The sequence below is a fragment of the Artemia sp. Qi Xiang Cuo genome, chromosome 20, assembly GCF_049724085.1.
Source record: "Artemia sp. Qi Xiang Cuo chromosome 20, ASM4972408v1, whole genome shotgun sequence".
Classification (NCBI taxonomy): domain Eukaryota; kingdom Metazoa; phylum Arthropoda; class Branchiopoda; order Anostraca; family Artemiidae; genus Artemia; species Artemia sp. Qi Xiang Cuo.
Window position 1 is genome coordinate 49,179,286 of NC_142813.1, and position 17,957 is coordinate 49,197,242.

Consider the following 17,957-nt stretch of genomic DNA (forward strand, 5'->3'; position numbering starts at 1 on the left):
AGTAGTATTTTCGTTTTTTTTTTGCAAGCCATTCATACTATACCTTAAATGCATTCAGATATTTTCTTAATAAAGCATAGTTGTGATCACAGTAACAAACAATAAAGAGTTTGTTACTTACTTAGAATTTTTTCATAATTTCTTGAACGAAATGTCTTTGTTTATACAGCAGGTGAATTCAAGGAAGAATGTGCTACTTACTTACAATTTTTTCATAATTTCTTTAATGAAAATTTCTGTATTGTGTATCCCCAGAGGTGACTTCAAGAAAGAATTTATTACTTACTTACAATTTTTTCACAATTTCTTTAAGGAAAATTTCTGTATTGTGTATCCAAGAGGTGACTTCAGGAAAGAGTTTGTTACTTGCTTACAATAGAACTATTCTAAAGAATAAGGACGGGTTAAGCTTAAATGTATTTATTGCTTAAATGTATTAACATATTTTTTTTTGAGAAAAAAAAAACAACAACAACAAATGTTTACATAAAAATAGGACTTAGAGTTAACTCTTAAACATCCACAAACGATGGTTCCATGATATAGGATAGTTTTTAACATGTCTTATGGATTTTTCACGATCAGGTATGTTCTTAGGTATCCACTGTGCGAAGAACCTAACCTCGTCTTCAGGACGATGATAACCCCCTTCAAATTTAGGACACTTAAACTCTTCTAGATTGAAAAGTGGAATCCTAGGGTCACACTTTTGAATTAAAACTTTATCTGTCGGTACATTGCCCTTTACGTAGAGCGCTTCAACTCCGAAAAAGCTGCAAATTTCACTGACTTCCTCCTGAACATTTCTCAGTTCCTGACCAGTATTATTAAGTAGTGTAATCACTCTATCATAGAATCCCAGTCTGTTTATATAACGTAATGTAGTACTCCACAAGCTTTTAGCATACTCAAACAGATTATAGTTCACTAACCAATGATAACAGTCAATTTCTTCGAAATCCGTAGACAATAATAAAAAAGCACATTCGAATATAACACCACAGGATGATTTTTTCAAACTGATAAATTCGGTGTCATACAGTCCTATCATCTTGGAGGCTATTAATGTAGTTGGTAAGTAGAGAAATACTTCATCAAACTTTTGTATTTGGTCAAGGTTGAACGGAGTTATGACTAGTAAGATGAGTCTTAAAACCATCTGAATTCATTGTGAGGGTGGAGTCATAAAACCCTTGGAAATCATTGCGGGTAGGAATCATATCACCAAAGTGTCACAATGCCGTCAGTATGTCAACACCCCTCGGAAAATAGGAGGGGGAGGGGGGGAGGTAAAGGTCAACTGCGAAGTCCTTGGCACCGTTCCACACGAGCGGGGATTCCCCACTGGTTCCTACACATTGCAAAAAGTGAGCAGTACGATAACTTCACGTTTTCAACAAGACTGGTTTTTTAGGGGCCAATCAGGAGAGATATGCAAAGTCGACAGCTTTATTTCATTTTTTTAAGGTTCATTTAGACGAGGTTACGTGCGTAGAGAAATACTTCATCAAACTTTTATGTCTTTGCTCAAGGTTGAACGGAGTTATGACTAGTGAGATGAGTCTTAAAACCATCTGAATTCATTGTGGGGGTGGAGTCATAAAACCCTTGGAAATCATTGCGGGTAGGAATCATATCACCAAAGTGTCACAATGCCGTCAGTATGTCAACACCCCTCGGAAAATAGGAGGGGGGAGGGAGGGGGGAGGTAAGGTCAACTGCGAAGTCCTTGGCACCTTTCCAAACGATAGGGATTCCCCACTGGTTCCTACACATTGCAAAAAGTGAGCAGTACGAAAACTCCACGTTTTCAACAAGACTGGTTTTTTAGGGCCAATCAGGAGAGATAAGCAAAGTCGACAGCTTTATTTCATTTTTTAAGGTTCATTTAGACGAGGTTACGTGTGCGCACGTAACCTCGTCTAAATGAACCTTAAAAAAATGAAATAAAGCTGTCGACTTTGCATATCTTTCCTGATTGGCCCCTAAAAAACCAGTCTTGTTGAAAACGTGGAGTTTTCGTACTGCTCACTTTTGCAATGTGTAGGAACCAGTGGGGAATCCCCGCTCGTTTGGAAAGGTGCCAAGGACTTCGCAGTTGACCTTTACCTCCCCCCCCCCTCCCCCCTCCTATTTTCCGAGGGGGGTTGACATACTGACGGCATTGTGACACTTTGGTGATATGATTCCTACCCGCAATGATTTCCAAGGGTTTTATGACTCCACCCTCACAATGAATTCAGATGGTTTTAAGACTCATCTCACTAGTCATAACTCCGTTCAACCTTGACCAAAGACAAAAGTTTGATGAAGTATTTCTCTACTTACCAACTACATTAATAGCCTCCAAGATGATAGGACTGTATGACACCGAATTTATCAGTTTGAAAAAATCATCTTGTGGTGTTATATTCGAATGTGCTTTTTTATTATTGTCTACGGATCTCGAAGAAATTGACTGTTATCATTGGTTAGTGAACTATAATCTGTTTGAGTATGATAAAAGCTTGTGGAGTACTACATTACGTTATATAAACAGACTGGGATTCTATGATAGAGTGATTACACTACTTAATAATACTGGTCAGGAACTGAGAAATGTTCAGGAGGAAGTCAGTGAAATTTGCAGCTTTTTTGGAGTTGAAACGCTCTACGTAAAGGGCAATGTACCGACAGATAAAGTTTTAACTCAAAAGTGTGACCCCAGGATTCCACTTTTCAATCTAGAAAAGTTTAAGTGTCCTAAATTTGAAGGGGGTTATCATCGTCCTGAAGACGAGGTTAGGTTCTTCGCACAGTGGATACCTAAGAACATACCTGATCGTGAAAAATCCATAAGACATGTTAAAAACTATCCTACATCATGGGACCATCGTTTGTGGATGTTTAAGATTTAACTCTAAGTACTATTTTTATTTAAACATTTGTTGTTGTTGTTTTTTTTCTCAAAAAAAAAATCTGTTAATACATTTAAGAAATAAATATCTTTAAGCTTAACCCGTCCTTGTTCTTTAGAATAGTTCTATTGTAAGCAAGTAACAAACTCTTTCCTGAAGTCACCTCTTGGATACACAATACAGAAATTTTCCTTAAATAAATTGTGAAAAAATTGTAAGTAAGTAATAAATTCTTTCTTGAAGTCACCTCTGGGATACACAATACAGAAATTTTCATTAAAGAAATTATAAAAAAATTGTAAGTAAGTAGCAAATTCTTCCTTGAATTCATCTGCTGGATAAACAAAGACATTTCGTTCAAGAAATTATGACAAAATTCTAAGTAAGTAACAAACTCTTTATTGTTTGTTACTTTGATCAAAACTATGCTTTATTAATAAAATATCTTAATGAATTTAAGGTATAGTATGAATGGCTTGCAAAAAAAAACTGAAAATACTAATACTAGTAACAACTCACTGTACTACAAAACCATCTGATGTGATCAAGACTATGTTTGATCAAGAAAATATTTGAATGCATTTAAGGTAAAGTATGAATGGCTTGGAAAAACACGAAAATACTACTACTACTAGTAACAACTCACTGCACTACAAAACCATCTGATGTAGTCATGGCTATGTTTGATCAAGAAAACATCTGAATGAATTTAAGGTATTGTATGAATAGCTTGACAAAAAAAAACACGAAAATGCTATTACTATTAACAACTCACTTCACTACAAAACCAATTGGTGTAGTCACGGATATGTTTTATCAGTATGAATTGATTGAAAAAAACACGAAAATACTACAACTAGTAACAACTCACTGCACTACAACTGCATCACATAACCATATTATTTATTCACTACTATTTTTTATCAATAAAATAACTGAATTCATTTAATGTTTATTATTTAGTTATTGCAAAAAAACAAGAAACTCCTAATAATACGCAGTAAAAACTCACTGCACTACAAAACAAACTGATGTAGTAACGGTTATTTTTTATAAATAAAAAATGTGAATGCATTTAAGTTATATTGTGAATGGATTGCAAAAAAAAAACACAAAAAAACTACTACTACTAGTAACAAATCACTGCACTACAAAACCATCTGATATTATCACAACTATGATTTATTAAGAAAATATCTGAATGCATTTAAGGTATAGTATGAATGGCTTGCAAAAAAAAAAAAAAAAAAATAATACAACAATTAAAAAAAAAAAGCACAACAAAACCATATGATGTAGTCACGGCTATGTTTTATAAAGAAAATATATTAATGCATTTAAGGTATAGCATTAATGGCTTGCAAAAAAAAAAAACACGAAAATACTACAACTAGTAACAACTCAATGCACTACAAAACCATCTGATGTATTCAAGGCTATGTTTTATCAAGAAAATATCTGAACGCATTTAAGGTATAGTATGAATGGCCTGCAAAAAACACGAAAGTGCTACTACTAGTAACAAGTCACTGTACCACAAAACCATCTGATGTAGTCACGACTGTGTTTTATCAAGAAAATATCCGAATGCATTTAAGGTCTAGTATGTACTGCTTGCAAAAAAACATTAAAATAATAATAATAGTAAAAAAACACTACACTAAAAGTGCATTACAAAACCAACTGATGTAGTCACGACTATGTTTTTTAAAAGATACAAAAACTACTTATTTAACACAAAAATTTCGTTTTTAATGACAACCAAGTAAAGAAAAATCACACGGAATTAGTCAACTGAGTCTCTCAATCCCTGTAAAGCTCTTTTAAAAGATACAAAAACTACTTATTTAACACAAAAATTTAGTTTTTAATGACTATCAAGTAAGGAAAAATAACACGGAATTAGGCAACAGAGTCTCTCAATCCCCATAAAGCTCTTTTAAAATATACAAAAACTACTTATTTAACACAAAAATTTCGTTTTTAATAAGCATCAAGTAAAGAAAAATCTCAAGTAATTAGGCAACTGAGTCTCTCAATCCCCGTAAAGCTCTTTTAAAAGATACAAAAACTACTTATTTAACACAAAAATTTCGTTTTTAATGACCATCAAGTAAATAAAAATAACACGGAATTAGGCAACTGAGTCTCTCAGTCCCCCTAAAGAAATATTAAATGATAGAAAAACTACTAATTTAAAACAAAAATTTCGTTTTTCATGACAAACTAGTAAACAAAAATCACACGGAATTAGGCCACTGAGTCTCTCAATCCCCGTAAAGCTCTTTTAAAAGATACAAAAACTGCTTATTTCACACAAAAATTTCGTTTTTAATGACCATCAAGTAAATAAAAATCACACGGAATTAGGCTACTGAGTCTCTCAATCCCCGTAAAGATCTTTTAAAAGATACAAAAACTACTTATTTAACAAAAAAATTTCGTTTTTAATGACCAACAAGTAAAGAAAAATCACACGGAATTAGGCAACTGAGTCTCTCAATCCCAGTAAAGCTCTTTTAAAAGATACAAAAACTGCTTATTTAACACAAAAATTTCTTTTTTAATGACAAACAAGTAAAGAAAAATCACACGGAATTAGGAAACTGAGTCTCTCAAACCCTATAAAGCTCCTTTAAAAGTTACAATAACTACTAATGTAACAGAAACATTTTTTTTTTAATTACCAACAAGTAAAGAAAAATCACACGGAATTAGTCGACTGAGTCTCTCAATCCCCGTAAAGCTCTTTTAAAAGGTACAAAAAATACTTATTTAACAAAAAAATTTAGTTTTTTAATGAACATCAAGTAAAGAAAAATCACACGGAATTAGGCAACTGAGTCTCTCAATCCCCGTAAAGTTATTTTAAAAGATACAAAAACTACTTATTTAACACACAGAACCCCCCATGTAACTGAACCCCTGTATAACTGAAACCCTGTACAACTGAACCTCCGCGAGAAATTTCATTACGTTTAATATCTAGCCACCAAATGCTCCAAGCCTCAGAAGAAAAAGTGATTTTGACAACAGGGCGCCCGAGTTACGAAAATAGGGATAGCCCCCCGTGCAACTGAACCCCCCCTTGTAACTGAACCCGTGTATAACCAAAACCCCCCGTGCAACTGTATCCCCTTTAACTGAACCCTCGTGCAACTCACTCCTCTATGCAACCCACCCCCCGCATACCACGTTTCAGCCATTTCTTTTTAAATTGACAATATTTTTCAAACGTTACTTATGTATTATACAGATCACATCGGCGAGGTAAAGCTAGGTCAAGTCACAATGTCATTCTATCGTTACTTTTCAATTAAGCTATTGAATACTTTCTAGCAATGTCCCTTGTAAGCGTCAAATCTATTAAGTATCTGAGCTTATTCTTTGTATTGTTGATGTAAGCATCTCATTCTTTAATTACCCGTGAGGCACATTCTTAACCTTCGTAAAGAAAAATCACACGGAATTAGGCAACTGAGTCTCTCAATCCCCGTAAAGTTCTTTTAAAAGATACAAAAACTACTTATTTAACACAAAGAACCCCCATATAACTGAACCCCTGTATAACTGAAACCCCGTACAACTGAACCTCCGTGCTAAATTTCATTACGTTTAATATCTAGCCACCAAATGCTCCAAGCCTCAGAAGAAAAAAGGATTTTGAAAACAGGGAGCCCGATTTACGAAAAAAGGGATACCCCCCGTGCAACTGAACCCCCCGTGTAACTGAACCCGTGTAGAACCGAAACCCCCCCGTGAATCTGGATCCCCGGTATCTGACTCCTCGTGCAACTCACCCCTCTATGCAACTGAAAGCGAGATGGAGACCTTAGCACCTGGAGGGAAAAACAAGGAAAAATAATAGTCTTTTTTTGTGCAATTAATATACTTTAAATAAAAGCTGATTTACTTGTTTGAATGAAGTCCTAGTCCTACAAGTTAAGTTAGATTGAAAATCAAGAATTTATGCGCAGTTTTAGCTAGTTGAGGCTATATTTGTTAAAGATGGGGCCATTTTCTTTGATTTTGAAAATCATTCAATTTTTATAGAAAATTACAATAGCTTCACAGGACTCATCTTTTAGCGTATTTTTAAACAATTTCTCTGATTATAATGTATATCTTCAGTCAGAAAAGCATAGTTTTGGTTCAAAAATGAACCATTTCCATAAAAATAGCTCTTAATAGAACTTTTTAAGTGTGAACTCCTATTTTTCAGACTAAATTATAGAAAATATAGTCAAAACACACTTTTCTGTTTTAGATGTGTACATTTTCACCTTTTCTGATTCAAATGTGTATCTTCAGTCAGAAAAGCATAGTTTTGGTTCAAAAATTAATCATTTCCATAAAAATAGTTCTTAATTGAACATTTTTAAGTGTGAACTCCTATATTTCAGAAGAAAATTTAAATAAACCCCCCTGTGTAACTGACACGGTATGTCACTGACCTATTGTGCAACTCAAGCCCCCAAATCTCGTAACCTACCGCTGTTTTATTATACCTACCACAGATTAACTTCGCTAATACAGAGGTTGGTTTGGGTGGGATCGGAGTCCTTTGGGGGTGTGGTAGGGGATCTCACAACACTGTTCAAATAGAACTTGTGTATTATAACGACCACCGACCCCATGTAACTGAATCCCAAGCTTCTGAACTCCTCCATGCAACTGAACCCCTTTTTTTCTCTCGTTCATTGTCTAAGTAAATTAAGTTATCACCTGCTAGACAAAATATTTGAATTCCTTTTATTCAAATCACCTATCAAGTTATCAAAAAAACTTGTCCGTTAAAACTCGAAACAAGACACGCTGGTTTTATAATACAGGTTTAAGTACATTGTAGCATGACAAGTTTTTTTTTTTTTTTTATAAAACCGACCAATCAAGTTATTATATTGGACTAACCGCCAACTTTCTCTAATCGACTGACACACAAAAAATCGATGTCATAATAAAAAAAACTTTCCTATATGTCTCGTAGAAGTATTTGCTATATGTCTCGTAGAAATGGAATCTCTTACCCTACTACCTCCAAAACAAATCTTTCCAAAGTCTACTCTCAAACTGATAGAATTCAGCGAAGAATTTAGGCCTGTGAACCTTTTTAAACCCCGAATGACCCATCTCTGCTTGTGATAGCCAATTTTTCTGAAAAAAAATCTTATCTTTCGAGCCACGAGTCCAAGAATTTGCTTTGGATGGGACCCATACTATCAAAATGACATAAAAGGGTACATTAGGAAAATATGGGGTAGCCTAAAGTTGTAGTTTCGACACTTCTTGCCATCTTTGAAAGTAGTTGAGTTAAGGAGGCCCTAGATAGTCAATTATTTTGATCAAAAGTCTCCGTCAATCCATTGACGTGTGCTTCAGTTAATCTTCAATCGAACCTTTAATCAGCCCTTCAATCTCGACCAAAGCTAATCTAACACACTGCTTTTGGTCAAAATGTTTGAGCCATTCAAACTTTCTATCAATCACCGTCAACGCTTAATTCAAACGTCAAAGAGATTCCTAGACGGTCAATCATGCTCGAATCAATCAATTAACGGCAGCTTTTGATCAAAATGATTGACCGTGTAGGGCATCCTTTAGGCGAAAGACACTTTCAAAAATGAATCCAGGGCCAAAGATATTGTAGCCAATTGAAAATGACAGTGAAAAATGGGTAAATATTGAGTAGTTTTTATTATTGACCTATGAATAAAGTTAATACACTCGATGCCTCTTCTTATGCTCTTTCCGAAAATAATAATCGCTTTTGACGCAATTTCACTTCGCCCCACCGCTATATATCAAATAAGGGTATATATTTGTACATGGGGGGGGGGAAATTTCAGACTTACCAACAATGTCAGAACCGCATCCTGAATCCAAATGTAACATTCTTTTGCGCGAGAATGGCCTACCTACTATTCAACCGATTGAGTTTATACCCTGATGTTTCTAGTGCAGAAAATAATCTTTTTTTTTTTTTTTTTACACAGGCAGAGAGCGTAAATAAATATGTTATTGTTTTAAGTTGCCTGTTTTTTAGACTTGCATACTGTCCTTAAAGAAACTTCACTACTGATAGTTACAAGCAATCATTCACATATTGTGGGAGCATGGCATATTAATGCCCGTCCTTCTTTTAAAATCGCAAGATTTTTGTGATTTTTTCCTATGGTGTCTCGTTGTCTGTGTTCTTATTTTTCAATTTGTGCTCTATTTGAGATTTTAGACCGCTCCAAAGTCAATTTCTGCGGACGTTTCTTATTACAAGGTTGAACTTCTGCCTGTATCTCCTCATATTTGCAAACTTGAGGGGTCGTCTTCCTTAGATTTTCGTATCCTCCAAGTCTTTTTTTTATAATCCTTTCAGGTAGCATATGCCTGTAATTGTAAAAAGTGTAGTTGTTTACAACTACTACCCTTTTACCTGTAAAAAGAGCTGGGAGTAAATTGTGATTTATTGTTGTTTATGCGCTGCGAACTATTCTTTGAAGATATAATAAAAATGTATCACTGCAAATGTATCAAAATAAAATGTTATGTCACACTCATCGTTGAACATTTTTGCAAGCTATTGATTTGTTTTTCTATAGTAGAAAATTTAAATTTGCACTTCTGTTTTGTTGGGATAAACAAACCCAGAAAGACCCTTTTTCTCTGAATCACATTTAAAATACCCCTTTCGCAGAAATCTTGTCTCATTCTTATTTGTTCATATTCATTAATGTGCTCAAATTTAATATACTCAAAGCAAACCAGCACATTCGCAAAACAAGCAGCTATCCACTTTCTGGGAATGTCCCAGAAAATTACTCATTTCATATAAAAATTGGACATCAATTTACAAGAAAAGGAAAGAAGAAGAAAATCTAGTAGAGGAAGAAGAATTATTTTGTGTGACTAAGAATGTTTTCACCATTTTTTTTTTCGCTGCTAGGGTACGGTACTTTACTTCACTGCAGTGAAGTCTTTTTAGACTTCACTGGAATCAGTGGAATCTTTTTATAATAAAAATGTAGTTTTTATTGTTTAAAAAAAAGAGTTGTGAGAAAGTCAAACTTTAGCGTAAAGAGCGAGGCGTTGAGGAGGGCACAGCCCCTTTCATATACGGAATAATTTCTGTTCGTTTTAAGATTTAATGTCACTCCTTACTTTCAGTTTAAAGAATTTTTTTTTATTTAAAGGCTGCGAAAGCGGGGGTTTGGGGGGCGGCAGCCCCCCAACTGTGCCTCCTAATCCCTGTACGTTTTAAGGTTCGACCTTGTAACTCAGCCTCTTTAACTCTTTAGAAAACGTAGTTTTTTTCAAATAATTTGGATAAAATGGAGACAAAACCTTATATAAACAGTTGATGATCCAAGCAATCCTGCTTCGATTGCTTGGATGTGCACCAAAACCCTGGTGTACAGCAGAATCGTGCATGCGCGAAGGCGGAGTAGGAATTTGTGTGGTTTTAAATGTGTTTCACTTTTTTTTTATCGGAGATTATAGCCTTTGTCGATACTGTAAATTCTCTCTACTGTGACTGGGGGCCCTTCTTTAAAAAAATCAATCCTCGACAATTCTCCGACTAGAGTTGGCCGGCTGCTGTTGTGTCCAGTGGTGGGCTTATGCTATTGCTATTTCACTCACTAATTTAATTCTAATACAATAGATTCATCAATTATTTCTTGCCTTTTAATTTTCACTTATTCGTGTCTAAATAAAAATTCGTTTGATATATGTTGCATCAACTGCGATACAATAATTTTTGTTCGTTTTAAGTTTAATCTTCACTCTTTACTTCCATCGCAATCACAAACCATTATTTTTTAATTAATTATTATCAAACATGCGTTCTTTTTTTGTTCCTATGCAGAGTACCTCCCGTTTCCTAATGACTTTTGTAAAGATGTCGATAATCGGGAACCTGCAACGTACGCAAGGGAGGGGGCCTCCGAGTCTGCCCCCCCTAAAATCTCACGTATTTTCTTATTTTCCCATAATTTTCTGACACTTCTCACAGAATAAGGGAATTGAAGGATTTGCCCCCCCGCCCAAACGAACTCCTGCGTACGTGCCTGTAAGAAATTACGTCTTTTCCAGCGCTTCCAAGAAGAAAGCAGTCGAATTTTTAATTTGGTGAATGTATTGCAAGTTTGGTGACTTGTAAAAAATATGTAAAACAGAAAAATTACATTTATCTTATACATGGGCGTATGCAGCATCTTGTCTAGGGAGGGGGGGGCAGCTGATTCTATGATGGAAGGGGGACCTGAAGTTGTATCGGTAGTTCAAAAAACCTCACATTACCAGACAGTTCTATCTTACCTTTTGAAATCTTTATTTGTGAATAATCATCAAAAATCATAAATCATCAATTAGCTTCAGCATTAGTCTTCTTGGATATATATATATATATATATATATATATATATATATATATATATATATATATATATATATATATATATATATATATATATATATATATAATAAATAAATAAATAAATGCATTTATTACCCATCAATTATAAAACAGATGGAGCACAACAAAAGACAAGAAAAAACGCAAAAACACTAATTCTTCTGAAACAAACAAAAAAATAACCAAACACAACAACCAACAGCTTATGCCAACTACTGCTGGAGAATCATAGCCCAGGGATGGGACTTAAGTGTCAAATTATATCGAGTAATCTGCGCTAGGATAGCTTCTTCAGGATTCATGATGCCGTACCGATGCGAAACATATCGATTGCTTGTCCATGGTGGTAAACGCAACAAAAACTTTGCATACTTGTAGTAAACTGAACGCAATTTCAGTCTATCTGTAGCCGTAAATATACGCCAGAATGGGCTGAGGTACAAATAATGGGGCACAACCATAGCATTGTACACCCGGGCCAGCAGACGACGGTCAAACTTCCGCTTATTTGCCACAATACGGCTATACGTAAATGAAACCCGCTTCTGAAAATGAGAAAGCAGTAACCGCCGCGTCTCTAGTATTGACCGTCCAATAGGAAGGCCCAGATATACAATGCCACCGGCAGGCCCAACAGTAGAAACACCAAGTGTGATGCTTCGACCAGCATCAGATTTCGAATTAAACAGCAGTACTTCAGACTTGTCGGCATTAAACTGAAGTCCAATCTGAGCATACTCTTGTTGTAGTCGAGTAAAATTATCTTCTAGTCCTTGCAGAAAGCGGCTCAGGTTCAGTACATCGTCCGCATAACCAATCAAAGATAAATCAACACCGCGCAGAATGTAAGTCATAAGTGACTTCGATTGCGGCTTTACGATACTGTTATTAAATGCTGTCGGTGACGAAATGGCACCTTGTCTTACCCCCTTCTTTACCGGGAGAAGGGGATTACCACGCGGAGAAACAGCAACATCATTCAACAGGCTAGTGCACTCACTCGCTGGTAAAGGAAGTTTAAGTTCCGCTTTTAGATTTTCATACATGTCAGCCAGTGGGGCTAGAGAGCAGGGATCAACACCGGCCAAACCCATATCCAGTATAATCTCCTCGTGGAGAAGCGAATCAAACGCGCGCCTTACATCATGAGTGGCTAAAGCGATGCTTTCACCGCGGTCTTCTGCGTCAACTAAAGCGGATACTAAAGCAGAAAGAGCATGGCCGCATCCGAGGCGAGACTGAAAACCGAACTGATGGGCCTGAACTGTACATTTAGTACGAAGCTCCTCAATAATCAGATTTTCAATAATCAGAAGTCTCTAGTATTGACCGTCCAATAGGAAGGCCCAGATATACAATGCCACCGGCGAGCCCAACAGTAGAAACACCAAGTGTGATGCTTCGACCAGCATCAGATTTCGAATTAAACAGCAGTACTTCAGACTTGTCGGCATTAAACTGAAGTCCAATCTGAGCATACTCTTGTTGTAGTCGAGTAAAATTATCTTCTAGTCCTTGCAGAAAGCGGCTCAGGTTCAGTACATCGTCCGCATAACCAATCAAAGATAAATCAACACAGCGCAGAATGTAAGTCATAAGTGACTTCGATTGCGGCTTTACGATACTGTTATTAAATGCTGTCGGTGACGAAATGGCACCTTGTCTTACCCCCTTCTTTACCGGGAGAAGGGGATTACCACGCGGAGAAACAGCAACATCATTCAACAGGCTAGTGCACTCACTCGCTGGTAAAGGAAGTTTAAGTTCCGCTTTTAGATTTTCATACATGTCAGCCAGTGGGGCTAGAGAGCAGGGATCAACACCGGCCAAACCCATATCCAGTATAATCTCCTCGTGGAGAAGCGAATCAAACGCGCGCCTTACATCATGAGTGGCTAAAGCGATGCTTTCACCGCGGTCTTCTGCGTCAACTAAAGCGGATACTAAAGCAGAAAGAGCATGGCCGCATCCGAGGCGAGACTGAAAACCGAACTGATGGGCCTGAACTGTACATTTAGTACGAAGCTCCTCAATAATCAGATTTTCAAATATTTTACAAAAACAGTTGAAACCGTTATTGGGCGAAAAGACGAACAATCGGAAGGAGGTTTATTTTTCTTTGGGATAGGAGTCAGACATCCAATTGAAAAAGACTCGGGCACAATTCCCAAATTAAATATCATTTGGTAAAGGAGGACCAAATGCTCAATAAACATACCCCCACACAACGATAAATGTTGTGCAGAAATCCCATCATATCCTCTAGACTTTTTTTTCTTCAGTTTCCCAATTGCAGAAATAATCAGACTCTTTGTAATAATCGGTCCCGGACTAGATGCATGCTCAAAGAAATCTTGGAGTCTCGCTTTATAACTATTTAGAAGATGGGGATCCGGAGCAGAAAATTCTTTTTTATAATGCTCAATCCATGAAGAAAGTGGTATAAGAGACGGGGTCTGACTTGGCGCTTCTTTCACAAGACTAGACCACAGCTTATTAGGCCGCGACCGAACTTCTTCCGAACAAGACGAAATAATCGAATTCCGATGCAAAGAGAGCTGCTTTGCAAACTGACGTTTCGTATAGATGTACAGTTTTCTCAGCCACCCATCCCGCGGCTTATCTGCTTCAATCCAGACCGAGAGCCAAAATTTAGCAGAAAAGCAAGCATTGCGCAAGTTACTATTAGTTGACCAACCGGGCTCTTCGGTTCCAGATTTTACTCGCCTAATGGGTACCGCCGATTTTTCTGCAAGGGATAGGGCCTGAGTAAGTTCACTACAATATAGATTCAGCCGAATTCGAGAATCCCGCATATTCTGTTTTGAACTCCGCATTAATAAATCAAACGGTACGCGAATTTTCGCCAGAATATCATTACACGCATTCTGGAAAAGATCAGATGACGCCCTATCCCAATCACTAATATAAAACACAGATCGCTTTTTAGCAAACGGGATAAAAGAAGGACCGACATCATCAAACCGAGCACTAAAAAACAGAGGAAAATGATCTGACGTAAAACTAGAATCACTAACACCAACTTCCACAATAGTTACAGATCGCGTGTGACAAACATGGTCTAAATTAGATGTGCTACCCGAATTATGGACGTAAGTAAAACTCTTATTCTTCGGCGCAACCAAGTAATCATCATCAAACAGACCGAAGATAATACTTGGACGAACAGAATCACCAGAAGAATTAAGTGAGTCAATTAGGTCACAATTAAAGTCACCAATCACGATGCAGCATAAGCCCTGCTCTTTTATTTTTCCCAAGCACTTAGATAAACGAGCGACACTAATGGCAAAAAGTCTCTCAGAACGGTCATCGCGATAGTTCGTGGGTAAGTATACATTCAGCACAACCACATTCTGGATTCTAACCGCTAAAAAGTCACTTGCTGAATCAAAGACAGAAGAAGTAAAACATGACTTCACGTAAGTCGCTAGACCACCACAAGGCCGGCCATGAGACTGAGAGCGGCGCGCAGCAACCGAGAACACTTTGTGATTAGTTGATAGTTCCAAAAGGCTCAGGCTCAAAGTGTTTGCAAAATGTTCTTGAATACACACTATGTCACACTTCGATAAAAAGTCCTTCAAAAACACAGACCGACTTAACAGATTTCCATTTATATTCCACGAGGCAATTGCATAAGAGGCTAAGGGTCCTCGATTCATTTCTTCGCTGGGGTAGGTCTATTTGAAGGGCACCGAACACTGTAACATGTATGACCTCTTTTTTTGCATGTGATACAGAACATATCGTTGTTGCACTTATTGTCCTTACTAGATACGTGGTCAGTGCCACCACAGCGGCCACAGATGGGAGATGCGGCGCAATCTGCCGCCACATGACCGAGTCCATGACTGGAGTAGCACCGTTTCGGTAGGAAATTAAATTCATCGGCAGGCAGCTTCTCGTAGCCAACGCGGACGGAGTCCGCGAGAAAACGGTCTAGATTCTTTCTGGATTCAAAGTACACCTTGAATACTTTCGAATGTTCGTATTTTCCTATTTCCACTGCTTTTACGGCATTTGGGACAATAGTTTCGACATCCGTGTGGGACATACTATTTGGGACTCGTTTTAGAACTCCGATGAACAAGCGCTCCTTCAGTGACGCTGTAACCGTGGGTGTCCTAGACCTCATATTTTCCATAATCTTCTCTGCAGTCGCCTTCAACTTGACGTAGAGCTTCCAGTCCTGTTTAGTCTTGCGAAGTTCGCTAATGTCGTCAGAATTTGGACATAAACTATCCACGAAACCCTTACGAGCAATTGGGTTGTCTAGAGTCTCTGGTAGGTCTTTCAGTACAACGGCATAGGATGGCTTAGTACTGACATGAGCATGACCATTATTGATAGAGACACTGTTGATAGAAACTTCAGTAGTTGCAGACATACTCGGAACAGCGTAGCTTTGGGCTGAGACGAAGTTCCGGAACTCTAGGCACAAGTCATTTACCTTGCGCGAAAGAGTCGCTGTAACTTCGCCAGGAATAGAGGGTACTTCATCCGGCTCATATATGACGAACTTCGGTAGCTGGACATTATTCTTATCACAGTAATCCAACACTTTCAGAATGTCCGCAAACGTATCCGCTTTCTTCTGCCTATCCGTTTGGCGGGTAGACATCTGTCCCTCGGACCAAATAAACTTCTTTGCTTCATTAATTTTCTCTTCAGGAAAAAATCCGCAACCAGTTTGGATAATGTCAGCAGACGTATTTCCTGTACTCCTTGCCCGTACAGCAAAATTTAAAACCGCATTCAGGACTAGTCGATCGGGCGGCATCCTCGTACGAAATGAAATACAGCTCGGCAACGAAGGAACCTAGGAACAAGGGAAGTGTAAGGACCCCCTCAACTGTTCCCCGCAATTTACGGGTAACTTAATACCGGCGGGTACAATACGTCGCTTGCGGGAGGTTCCTTCCCCTCTTCTGCTAGTTCCCAGTACACTTCTTACCGATAAAGAATCAAAAATGGCACAATATAAAATTGAAACTGTAGATGGCGTGCCAATCTACCCGAGAAAAAAGATGGCGCTGGTGAGAATACCCAGTGAAGAAGGCTTATTCTATCAATTGGAGAAGGTCATACAAATACTAATTGACAAAAAAAAACTAAATTTAGAGTGTAAACAACAACAAGAAAAGACCTCAAAATAATTCAGAAACTTTTTCCAAGTTACCAGCCAAGATGCAAACTCAGACACAACAGCCTTGAATATAGTATAGATGGCGGTATATATATATATATATATATATATATATATATATATATATATATATATATATATATATATATATATATATATATATATATATATATATATAAAAGTAGAAATAGTAGAATGTACGGTGGCCTATCTGTGTTCGTGAAAGAAACAACGTTTGCTTCAGTTAAAAGGCTGCGCAGTAAATCTGAGAATGTTGTGTGGATTATGCTTCGTTTAAAGTGCTCAGTATTGGATATTATGTAAGGTTCCGTATATTTGCCGCCTCAGTCTAGCTCATATTCAAATGAAGATGCTTGGTAACTTCTGTCTAATGAAATGGTTGCTCTAGGTTTGAAGTACCCGCGCATGGGATTTATATTGATGGGGGATTATAACGCGTCATGGCCTATTTTTTAGAACAACGTGATATTTGTGATGGTTTTAATTTTGCAAATCCTTCAATTCAAGAAGAAGAAAGTTTGGAAGAATTAAGGGGAAGGCATAGCCTACAAGGGACAAGGGAAGGAGAAAGATCACTTGGGGAAGTAAGTTTTTACATTTTTGTGGGGAGCATGGTTTTATTATGGTTAATGGGAGGGTTGGAAGGCAAAAGGGGATAGGAGAGTTTATATGTTTGTCCGGCAAGAACCCAAAGTATAATCACCTACGGAACAAGTACTGACAAAACCTATCCTCTCCACACAAAAAAAGTGACCCTTTGTCCGCGTCTCCGGAGACGATTCCATACCTATGCGAACCTGGCAACTACATACCGTAGTTACACAATTCAATACAACTTAGGAGAATAGATAGCGTCCTTTGATCAGATGTGGTCTGAATTAAAGAGACAGATCCTGATATAAAGCTTGTGAATAGAATTAGGACAATGAAAAAATGAGGGTGCTTTATTGCGGAGCATATTTAAATTAATTCCTTCTATTTTGAAATTGTTTCACCCTACCCTATTAGATTTTATGTGATGTTTATCGACACCCATTTATCACGCCTATATTTACGTTTGAGAGTGCTATTAGATCAGTGGTCATGCTCACCCAGTCTTCCAATTCAAATACAGCATCACCTTGAAAATAAAAATGAAATATTGGAATATCATCCTGAGTATTGACAAGTTTGCATTCAAGGTTGAGACTCAGCCAGCATCCTGCTGAAAAAATTACAATTGGTCGTTACTATTTATCGTAATCCAGTGACGGAGAAACAAAACAAGGGAAAGGTCGGAAGCTGTTCTTTTCATTGTGCGTAGCACAGACGCTCGCGACTTTGTTCACTATTCTGTTAAAAATGAGTATACAATATAGTCAAAAATCTCAATAATGTTCAAAACTATAGCTTATGTGGACAAGCTTATTCCCCAATCAGAACAGCAAAATCCAAAAAAAAACTATAACCATTAATTTACTTT